Source organism: Poecilia mexicana, unplaced genomic scaffold, assembly GCF_051168715.1.
Source record: "Poecilia mexicana isolate PSO_F unplaced genomic scaffold, ASM5116871v1 scaffold_9, whole genome shotgun sequence".
NCBI classification, from domain to species: Eukaryota; Metazoa; Chordata; class Actinopteri; order Cyprinodontiformes; family Poeciliidae; genus Poecilia; species Poecilia mexicana.
The window spans coordinates 27,490,006-27,502,183 of record NW_028263378.1 but is presented as its reverse complement, the minus strand read 5'-3'; the positions used below and the strand labels follow the sequence as shown (position 1 = coordinate 27,502,183).

Below are 12,178 nucleotides of genomic sequence, written 5' to 3'. Positions count from 1 at the left end.
AATTACCAATAATGTCACCACAACATGGTTTTTCTGTTGTTTATCTGTTGTGTTCAGAAATGTTTCAGTCTGTAAAGAACCTCAGCATCTCTTGGTTCTACCTCAGAACTTCACTCCATTATTAGTTAACCTTTGTTCATACATGTGTTTCCATTACCCACAAAGTTGCGCAAATTGAAATTACTAAAAGAAATTTGCTTAACTTCTTTTAGGCAATTCCGAAAATACACGTTTTTCTCTAAAATATTTTAGCACTAGAATGAGGTAGTTTCTCATCTGTATTAAAATACACGCATTTCACATAACACTTTTTTCACATCACAAATCACTTCGTCAACAAGCAGACGTTACTACGAAGGAAACAGCAGGCAGTAGTAGGAGATCTCGGTTAGTTTTTGTTGCAGCTCAGGCATGTAAAGTTCATAAAAGTTGCATGTCATTCAAAAGTGTTGACTTACGTGGCCACTCCAAAGTATAAAGGGTTTGTTGCTCAACGCCTGAATAAGACATTTCCCCTAAGGAGCACCGTGACTGAAATATGAATATAACTCATGTAACTGTTTACATTTGTCGCTGCTATGATTTTGAATGACCTGTCATGTGAACAAGATTACTTGTATGACTTTAATTTAATGTAGCCCATTTAATTTATTCGGTAGAAGTGTGTGTGAGTGTGTGTGAATTTTTTTATTTTTCTTACATTGACAGAATATTGACACAGTTTTGTGCAAATTTGTAATGGAAACAGAGCTCACTATGGAATCACCCAACAAACTTTCTGGTTCGGTATTCAGTCTACACTAAGATTTCAGAAAAACACAGGATGGCCCGTGGAATTCATAATGAACATGTTTGGAGACGTTTTTGGTAAGAAGAATAACTGAATTTCAATAGAAACCGCAAAAAGTAAGGGGAAACAAATAGAACAGTGAGAAAACACATTAATACAGATATTAAATGTATTTCAGAAATGACTAGAGACATCTTCAATAAATATCCGGGGGAGTTGTGGAAATGTTCAACATAGGAAATGACTGCAGGAATGATAGGAATGATATATTTTTTATTCGTATTTTACTGGTGGGGTTTGTAATCAAAAGAAACAAACAGTGGCTGGTGAAATGTCTGAGTGGCCGGTAAAAAATGGAGAAAATGTTTAATTTCCACCCCTGGTTGATCTTTGCTTGTTTTTGGCCGACTGCTCGACTCTCCAGTAGCTGCCTGAAAAACACATTACTCCACCTGCTGTGCTGCTATTTTTTCCCTCCAGTTCATGAGTGTATGACTTGACTTGAATTGCCGATTTGCTCCATGGTCCCTGAACTCATGCTATATAGATAGATTACACACAGAGCTATGCATTATAAGCATCTAAAATGGCTGAACTAACTTTGGACTTGAGAGAAGCAGGAGGCCAGAACCAGCAGATGTCTTGGCTCCAAAAATCATCACCAACAGTGGGAACTTCCCACTGGACATAAACCAGCTTGGCTTCTGTGCCTCTCTGCTCTTCTAGATTCTTGATAGATGTTCAAAGGAAATGCAAATTTTTATTTCACTTTAAAAGAGGACCACTGAATAATCCCGGTAGCTCGTGTCCTTTATACCTTTGTGTATGTTGGTTCTTAAAGCTCTGATGTTAGCTGCAGTCCACTCCTTGTAAATTCCCACCAAATTACCAAATTGGCTTTTGCTTTACAATCCTCTTAAGCCTGCATTACATCCTATTGCTCCTACACCTTTTTCTACCACGACTTGTCCTTCAGCTGTGATCACCAATGACTTATTCAACTTGACAACGGCCAAGTCAGCGGGTTTCTCAGTGATTGTGCAGGTCATAACACTTCTTTCTTATTTTATTAGAGGTGATTTGTTTGTCTTCTGTTATATTTTAATTTTCTACAAAATTAAATGTAGCATTTTAAATAGCAAAAAAGCCTTAAGAAACCTCAACTGAATAAAAGATTGAAATACATCAATTTGTGATGAATGCAAAATTTTTGTTTCTTTATTTGAATTGAGATAAATAAACATTTCAATGATATTTTATTTCTCCTGGTATAAAAATAAATGAAGAAATATTTTCATGCTTGAATATTGTATATATATGAATCTAAATATACAAGATAAACATATTTGTCATTTTTTCATAGTTGGATGAGTTTGTGTTGTGTGAATTTCAACACTCTTGGTTCTAGTTGCTATGTGGCTTTTGCAATATCCTGAATAACACATTTTGCATGTAGTTATTTTAAACTCCTCCTGCTCGTCTAATCTTTATCCTACATTCTATACTGATAATAGTAAATATGTTTTATAGCCTGACATGATTATTTTTACTACCATCATTAAAACCAGAAAACAGCTTACATATTTTTTAGAACAATGACATTCGCCCTTCTCGCGCTGAACAAAAACTCCTCCGAGAGCCTCTCTATGTTTAGGTCCACGGCCTTACTCAGGCACTGGTTATATTTTTATGCTGTTTGTGCTTTTGCACTTTCTTGTGTTGCGATGTAAAACAAATACGGCACATTAATGATATGTGTGGGTGGGATGTTCGGAGGCTTTCACATTGTAGATGAGTTCTCCTTTAATGGCCTCCACAAAAGCTCCAAACTCAGCTGGAAATGTTGTTCTCCCCCGTCTCGGTTCGTCTGCCTGTCCTTTCAAGTCGTCCTATTTTCTTCGTTGCCTGCTCTCACGCCAGCAGATACAGTGGGCCGGGGGAATAAAGATGTACAGTTTGGAACGTAATAACAGAAAACCACGCACTGAAGAGGCATACATTTAAATCCACTAATTGACACACATGGGTCTGGAGTAAATAAGGGTAAAAAACAACAAAAAAAAACACTTGGTTGCCATTTTGGCACATAGTCTACTGAAGCAGATCATAATGATGCAGCTCAGTGGATGGGCAAAGGCAAGGTTAAAAACAGCAACGTGCCACTTCGTGATGACAGGGAGCAGGACCGTTTTAACATAGAAAGTTTCCGTTGACAAAAACGGGGTTATGAAAGCAGTGCTAAAAGCTGCAATTTGGCCCGGCATCACACAGATTACCACATCTCACCACAATCCTCTTTGAAGACAAAGTCAAAGTGCTTCGAACCTTGTCCCATAATTTTATTGCCGCAGCTTTTCCCCAGAAACAAAAAACACAGATATGTACATGCGGGCGCAATTTGTTCCCCCCTTTTAAAAAATGTGCGTGAACGTAGAAAACAATTTTCAAGGGTTTTGGTGTTTGCATGACTTTCGGGGTTTCTGTCACTTGTGGAAAAAAATGATTCATAAGCAGGTCAATAGAAAAATGTATTTAGAGTATTCAAAAATTATAAAGAGAAAAATGTTTTCACCTGGATCAACGACTCCCCATGTCAGAATATTAGTTGTAATATCCAATAAACTCAACCATTGGTGGAGTTCATCTAATATATTTCTATCTTGTCTTTGTTGGCGCCGTAAAGTGTCCAACTGTTCATGCAGCGATCGTACTTCATTATTAATTTGATTAATTCTAATATTTAAAATATTTTCTACCGCCCGATCGCCATCAGGATTGTAACCTGACAGTTCCTTCGTGTAAAAGATTTTCTTCTTCTTAGGTTGAGAAGAAACTTTGTCTTCTGTAATTTCCAATTCAGTTCTAAAAGACAGAATTGTCTTGTTACAAAACAGGAAGCTTTATTTGATTTTTATAAAAAATTGCATCTTGCCATCTGAGTTCTCAAATGGAAATAACATTGGTAAACATACATCAATTACAAACGGTGGCAAGCCAGTGGCCTCTGCTGCTGCTCCAACCAGTGGAGATCCCACGCTGGTCATCCCTTCTTCATTTGGCTTCTTGAAGAAGACCTTTGCTTCCTCCGAGATATTTGTTCTCTCTTATCATGAAACAATAAAAAAACAGAGCATTTGCAAAAAAAAAAAAAAAAATTCAGGACAAACACATATTGTCTGGCTGTGTAGCTCATTTTTTAAGAGACGTCACGCATACCTCTTCTTGACGTTGAACCTAAAACAAAGACAGAAAAATACAACCATGACTATGAATAAACAGAAGGTAACTGTTTTTCTGGTATATGATAAATAAATATTTGCATGCATTGTGCTTGCAGAGTATCCCCCAGAAAACCTGATAAGCCCGGTGCTTGGGTGTGACGGCAGTCAGTCATCCAGTAGCCTGTCATGTTTCTGAGTTAAAAAATGTTTAAAGTTGATGGGAAATTTGAAATTATACTTTGATAATTATGTGTTATTGAAAGATTGGAAGATTAACACCCAAACAATAACTATAAAGTCGTAAAAGATGCAAACATTTGACAAAAACTTCAATAAATAAACAATGCTTAGCCTGGTGGCGGCACAAATAAAGACTGGTGGCCCCACCAGGCTTATAATACGCTGTGGGAAATCCTGAAATGTATTGAACTGTATGATAGAATCCTACCATTCAATCAATGTACTAGTATGAACTATTATACAGAAAAGTATGTTGTTTTTTTTTAAAACTATATAACCCAGTGCTATAAAGTAGCATTATTTCACTGTAATTTGTAGGGTTTTTTGCTAGTCTATGTTCATGATAGAAGTTACATCTCTCTTTTCGGTTATAATACAATATTTAGTCAAACTTGTTTATGTACACACCGTCTGCTATCAGAGAGCTGCTCAGGACAGATTATTGTAATTGTGAGTTTAATCACTGGGAGCAACAGGAGCACGATCGTTAAGTTCTGTAACGTTACGACCGTGAATTAGCAGCTTGTTTCTCTGAAGAACTGACAGTAATACAGAAAAAGCAGAGAAGATCTGAGATCTGTCATAGATCTGAGTTGCGCCAACAGTATGAAACACCAGAGCTACACAATATTAGCTTGGTGTGATGTGCATTTTATTTTTCATTTGAATTAAAAAAAATAAAGTTCATGATCTGAGTATTTATCATTATGATTGGGCCTGGAAATTTTATTTATAACACAAAATATCTGGATTTATTTAATCCATCAGAACCAGAACCTTGAGGTTCTCTGTTGCTGAGTGTCGCTGCAAATCAGCAGAGAAATGACTGCAGCTGCTGCGCTCCAGATCTTTCGCAACAGCTGATTCTCCCCACTGTACTAGAACCGAACCGAATCACACATTAAGCTATTATTGAGAGCAACTTGCCACTGGAAAGTGTCGTAAGATGCCCTTCCGGTAACTGCTGTGCTGTTTGTGGCTGTTCTTTAATAATCAGACCACATTTAATTTGTGGCTGCAGCAAGTTCAAGATAACCCACATCTGCATCCTAAGCAACTGAGTCAGTGAAGTAACTACATACGCTAGTGCGACTTGAAGAAATGCGGCCATTTCTTCAAGTTGTCATCCCTCCCCGCAAAAAAAAAGTTCTATCAGCGACAAGCTGCTGTGATCAGCGATACGAATGGTAAATAACAACCTACTGAGCCTGGTAGGAGGCACAGGAGGGACCGCCTGAAGCCAGTCAATGGGGCTGATGACTACTAACAATGGCCATTCTATAGGATGATAACATCCGAAGCGGGTGGGTGAAAACGTTGACTTCCTGAAGGCGGAGTTTCTGAAAGAACTGAAGCTTCTTTAAGAGACAGAGGCCCAATTTCAATGCATTAAATTACCAAGTAAAATTTCTTTTAGGTCATATATTTAAAAGCTTTTTAAAACAACTGAAGGTAACAGTTGTTTTAAAAAAAAAAGACAAACTATGTGAATGGAAAATACACAATATTGCCCCTTTAAAGGAGCAATGCCTATCACTACTATGTTTTTTTGAAAGGACAGTGGACGTGTGAAGAGCCTAAAGCAGTGTGAGTGTTGAGCAGCTGACGGCGGGCCTGCCGTCTCTCCTGCCCTCAGGCAGACCATACTGTAGCCTGAGGTGCAGGTCGCAGAGGTTCTGTGAAGGTTTCTTTCCAACCGCCATCACTGTTGAACAGAAATGGTTGCTATTCTAGTTATCATTCTCTACAAGCCTGTCAAACATTTTCAGTGAAATCAACATTTTTCTCATGCGAAAATTTCATTTTTTTAACTTTTTAAATATGCACTAGATTTTCTTTTTCTTCATTTATTGTACTTGCCTTTATAAACAGTAAGTGGTTCTTGCATGCTTTTGCGTGTCTTTGATGGTGCTGAATAAAGTAAAACTGGCATCTTGAATCTAACTGAGCCATTACCCCTGCTAATTTACCAGCTAATGTAAGCCTGCAGTGTTACTCTGTTTAAAGAGCAGAACAACAAGAAACAATGCAATTAGCATTTTAAGGGAAAGAAAATCTATATTCACCAGGTATTTATGCCACATTTTGCTTAGCTTTTCCACCGCTGTGTAAAAGAAAGCTCATGTTATAATTTAAATTTCTTTTGCTACTGGCGACTGGAGCAGTAATAGTTTTTACCTAAAGAAACAAGTAAATCACTGTCATGATGAAGGAGGTAATACTCAGTACGTTGCTAATGAGAGGGTTTATAAATAATTTCCGCAGCAAAAAAATAAATGAGAAACAGCATCACAGTTGTCAGAATAAAATGCAAACTTTTTGTACCTTTGTTTTCTAGTGTCAGCATTCCTGTTTCTACTCAGTGATTTAACACTGATAAAATGTAGTTCATTTTGGTCAGTTTTTTCTCTGGCAACAGAGGAAAAACTGTTCCTAAAGACTGCGCTGACTTTTCCACCCAGCGTCATTTTCAGTTCTTAAAAAAACAAAACGCAGCGCCTTGTGACATCCGCTTTGTCACATCGACATCCGTGGTTTCAAATTCAATGTCCTGTCTCTCAGAGTAAACTTCCCCATCTGGGTTATTTTTTCCTTTGGTAAGACAGAAAAAAATCTCCATTGTCTGTTTGGGCTGCTGCTCCACAGATGATCTTGTCTGAGGTACTTTTCAATTTGAAGACATTGGAAAACGTCCCGTCGTGTTCCTTGTCAAATTCAAAGCTGTGATTTCACAGACTACTTTCTTCTCTTCAGAACAAACTGAAGAGTTTGTTCCTTCTGGGAAAAACAATAGGGGACTCAATTAACCAAAATACATATAGACACACAAAGACCATGACAAATAGAGGCTGCACGAGACTTCAGACTGGGCCAGAGTTTCGCCTTCCAGCAGGAAAATGACCATAGATATAAAAACAGAGTTATATTGAAATAGACCAGATCAAAAGATATCTATGCACAACAACCTAAAAGAGGGAGAATAAAAATCTTGATGTCGATGTGAAAAGCTGCCAGACCTGAAAAATCTAGCAGCTATAATGGCTGTTGTACAAAACTTTAGCCATAAGAGGACAGAGAACGGCCTGTCCCACATACTGTCAGATTTGTTTTTGTAAAAATAAAATAAGAAACCTTTCTACTTCACAATTGCATCCCTCTATAGCTTAAAGAGCAAAAACTCAGATTTTGGACTCATTGGTTGTAACGTGACTGAAGGGAAAAGGCTCAAGGTTTATGAATCACAGTTGTAATGAAACCTGTCTGCAGTTAAGGTTTGGTTTGACGTCTCACCATGACAGCATGGTTTACGATCATGTTTTTTTTTTTAAAGAAACAGGTTTTCTACAAAGCCACAAAGGGATTCTGTCCTCATACCATTAGGTCAAGAACTGTTTGAGAACAATGTTTTTCACCTGTCTTCGGATCTTTTGTGAAAAATTCGGGCAAAAACACTTCCTGCTCTACTTTTGAGAGCTTAATAAAAATTCAAAGCTTTCCACTGCCATTAAATGCATCATTATCTACTGAGTTTGGCTGTGCCTCTCAGCCATGTTCACTGAACAGATTTTGTGCTGTCTGCTTTTGTAACGCTACAGCCAATGAATCCCAGAACCCAACATTTCCCAGCAGAATATTGACCTGTATCACTGTAATTGATCTTACCTATCTGCACTTTTAAGGCTTTGGCAGTATGCTCGGAGAAAAACAGGAAGAGACGCGAGAGTGGTTGGCAGAAACTGAAACCCAAAATGTTTAGTTACAAGAAACCAGAGAACACAGAAGGTAAACAAGACGAAAGTTAAAGGGGCAGCAAAATTGACTTTTTTGAACTTTACATCATGTCATAATGTTATTCCCTCATCAAAAACATACCTGCTTTGATTCTCTCATGCATGTTTGAGAAATCCTTTAATCTCCCCTGGCAACCATGCAGCTGTATAAAATACTTGGTGGGACCTAGCCCTGCCTTAGAGGATGAAGCTCCGCCTCCGAGCTACAGTTTCCAAGCTTCTGTGTCAAAGAGCAGACCCCCCCAACCCCAGAATCCTCCCTATCAGCTCCTTTAGACTAGCCAGCAGCAATTAGCAAACAACTGGTGGAAATTTGCATCAGCTGAGCTCATTATAGGAGCTACTTCTCAGTGAAACGCTGGTAAAAAATATTGTTAAAGGGTTAATTGAGGAACGATGTGATGACTTCCTTAAGACGGATTTTCAGAAAGAGTAAAACTTTCTTAAAGAGACGAGGCCAAATTTCAAGGTGTTAAATTGCAAAGTAAAATTTTTGTTAAGTCATATTTGATATATATATATATATATACCAATTTTTGAATAACTGAAAACAACATAGTTATTTGATTGTGGCATAAAATGGAACTATGTGTCTGGAAAACACTTAATACTTCCCCTTTAAACAGACAGGCTAAATTTCAAGGAGTTAAATTGCAAAGTAAAATTTCTATTACGTCATGATTAATATACATATACATTGCTATAAAGTGGAACGGTCTGGAATGCACAAACTTCCCCAAAAGCACGATGAACAAGATGAGAAAAAGAGGCAGAGATAATTGAAAGAAAAAAAGAGAGAAAGTCACAGCTGAGAAATGAAAAGGAAAACGAACAACAGATAAAAGAGAACTAAACGCAGCATGGAGCAGCCGACAGTGGAGCGTGTGGCCAGAAGCCAAGATGAATGAGTCATAACTCGGCTTCATTAGCGGCTATGTCTCCTGACCTATCGACATCCACATCGCACCGTGTAATCCCCGCACATCGATCCGCTGACCTCCCGAGCAGCAGGATTCTCACCGCTCCTCATTGTTGCAGCCTTCCAGCTCGGCCCGCTGTGTTTCTAAATCTCTCCCATGCCTCCTCCTCGGCCACCGCACCCCCGCGCTACCACCCAGCCCCACATTCTGTATTTACCATTAATATTGAACTCCCACAAGCGAGTACAAAGGTCAGGATTTGTTTATGCATCCGGCAAGACCGCATAAATTCGGCAGAGCAGTCAAATGTCAGTTTGAAAATGCCAAAAGTTTAAAACCCTTCCGAGTTGTGCAGTCTTGTGAGGGTGTGACCGTTTCTTGCTCAAAATGCGACTTGTTTGAGAGCTGGTTGAAAATGCAGCGGTGAGGTTCTTTTGTTTAGAGAAAATGATTAAATAATGTTCAGATTCCAGATTGAATTGGGTTGCGGTAAAGTTCAAAAAGCAGACTGAAGAGTTTTCGGGACTGACAGGCTGCAGGATCATATAAACACCCAACACGCTGTCAGTCCCCTCTGGCCAAATAGGATTTTAGAACAAATCAAACTGAAACTTCCAGCTGCAAAACAAGTCGAATCAGATGTTACACCTATTTGTTTCTGTGAAATATTCCAGTAACCTCGAACATCATTTATTGACATTGAGCTTGAATGGAGGGTCCTCTCAGGCACAAGCAAAACTGGGAAAGTTCACAGCAACAAATCCAGGTACACAGCAAACTTCCCCCGCACACACACACATACACACACACACACACACCCACACACACACACACACACACACACACACACACTCAAGTTTACATTTCACTCTATTTCCTGGTAACCCTAACCATGGGTTTACACTACGTGCAGCTCCGCTCCGCTGTGAAGTCCAGAGGTGCTCTGAGAAGCGTGACTGGGAAATCCCAGATCACATGTTAAAGCCAGTAATAAAAAGTTTGAGTGGTGTTATATAAAATACTGTTGTTCTCGACTTCCAATAATAATCTTTCTCCATCCACTGCTCTCTTACTGACTCGCCTACTACAACTCGAGCAAAAAGAGACGCCTTAACTCGGTTAAGAATAAATCCACATTTAGTCAATATTCTCTGTGTATGCATAGCCATAAAATATTAATTTTGACAGCCCATGTGTACCAATATACCCATATGTTCCTTCATATAGCTAGAATTTCAAGAAAACCCATGATGGTAGATGCTACTATCACCAAATAGTGCTACTTATTTTTCTTAATTTACATTATTAGTTACAACTTACATTATGAGTAAGTTAAAATAATTTTATTTAGACAGGAGGAAGCCTGGAGCAAACCATTTATTTTACTAAAAGACTGAAGGGGGGGACTTTGTTGACTTTAGCTATTTATTTTTGTCACTGTAATATTCACTTATTATTTGTGCTAAGCTAAAGTTAGTTTTGCTTTATTTGTTTCATGTGTTTTAACTAATTTTGCATTTGCTTGTTCCATTTTTATGTTGCGCCGCCCTCATGTGGCAGATTTGGGGTACTCCATCCGTATTTAAGCAGCAGGTCAGTTTTGTTCAGTTGACCTCAGTTGAGTTGGTCCCTTACATCTGTGAAGAATTATTTTTAAAATGTGGATATTGTGTTTGTTCATTTTCTCGTTGGTGATCTTTGTAGATTGACTTGCTCTGGCGTTGAGTCGGGTTGAATTCTGACTGATGGCCATGCGATGCCTGGGTTTGCCATTGTCTTCTTGTGCGATTCTGCTCAAAATAAAAAATAAAAAATTATTTCACACACCGTCTGGGAATCTCCCCTTGACCTGGATTGTCACCGGTTCATTTTTTACCAGGCCAATCAGTGAACTGAAAGAGAAGTTGTGAACAGTAATGTTTTTTTTTTGTACTGTTTAAAAATCAGTCGTTTTAGCAATGGCACTCCATGTTGGCCTCTACCAAATTTTGATTTAACGTTAACAGCCGCCTCGTTCAGACCGGTCGTTTGCCTGGTTCCAGTAGACCTCTTGGCGTTGAACTTGCACTTTACATACGTTAAAATTGCAAATGTTAGCAGTTGGGTAAAATTAGAAGTGACGGTGCTTTTAAAGACGGTTAAGTTAAATTATACGGTTTTACAGCTGAAAAACAGAGGACAGATGGGTAGTTTTGATGACATGCAAAGGTACTCATATTTTTTTTTTTTTTTTTTTTTACATTTTGTCAAGTAACAGACCCAAATATCAATTGAGATTTATTTTTTCTTTTTTGATAAACAAGCAGAATAGTGATGTGTAGCAAAAACATACATGGCTTCAAACTTTCTTACAAACAAAATTCATATAATTTGTATTCGGCCCCTCTACTCTGACGCCACCGAATAAAATGTATTGCAGATAATTAGTCGATATGGTCCTGCTCAACTGGGAATGTTTCCATGAAGAATTTAGAAAACATTTGAGTCTCTCGAAGCTGATAAAAACTGACTCAGAGAGGATGAATACCAAATAATTCAATTTTTACCTCCTTTCCTTCCCAACCCCAACAACAGATGCATGGATTCATTGCTGCTTGGAAGCTTTCTTTGTCGAACTTATTGCTCTGAGGAATTCTCACCTCTCATTCAAAATGCATAATTTAAATTTCAATACATTTTTACCACATACTGCACTTCATAAATAATGAATGTGCAATTTTGGCAGTAAGTTTGCAAGCCAACTGTTGTTTGGTAGGATAGACAGTTTTATTTGTCTGAGCAGACACATGGCAGCTGTCTTCCTCAGCACTCCCCCGTGGCGCTCCTCTTTTCGTGTCGGAGTTTGTTCCTGGCCGGGATCACACTGATTCAATCTTACAGAATGCTACTTGTCTACTACCACTGAGTGGGAGAAATGTCTTGCTCCTGAATCAATGACCAATTCAATTTCATGCACCACGGTGACATTTAACCAACAAAGCCAGAAAGGTTAATGGAATTCCATATGTACGCACACACACATACGCACTCTCACGCCGGTACAGTGTCTGATTGTATCACAACGCTACTTAGCAGAAGAGCCCAAACTGAAGAGAGAAAATCCTCCTCCAGCTAAGCTGCATATCAGTGCATTGTCATACAATGCCACCTGGATCTGAGAGCTCCTTTGTCTGTCTGCCACTTACCAGGTCACCCATTACTCTCCCTGTTTTTATA

At 38.5% G+C, this 12,178-nt stretch overlaps 1 long non-coding RNA gene across 1 annotated transcript; it reads right to left on the bottom strand.

The window, feature by feature from the left end:
- Positions 1-2,494: 2,494 nt before the first annotated feature.
- Positions 2,495-7,991, bottom strand: LOC106933304 (uncharacterized). Its single transcript, XR_015764199.1, has 3 exons — positions 7,915-7,991; positions 4,007-4,024; positions 2,495-3,893 (listed from the first exon to the last, which is right to left on the bottom strand). It is a non-coding gene; the product is annotated as an uncharacterized LOC106933304 (long non-coding RNA).
- Positions 7,992-12,178: the final 4,187 nt, after the last annotated feature.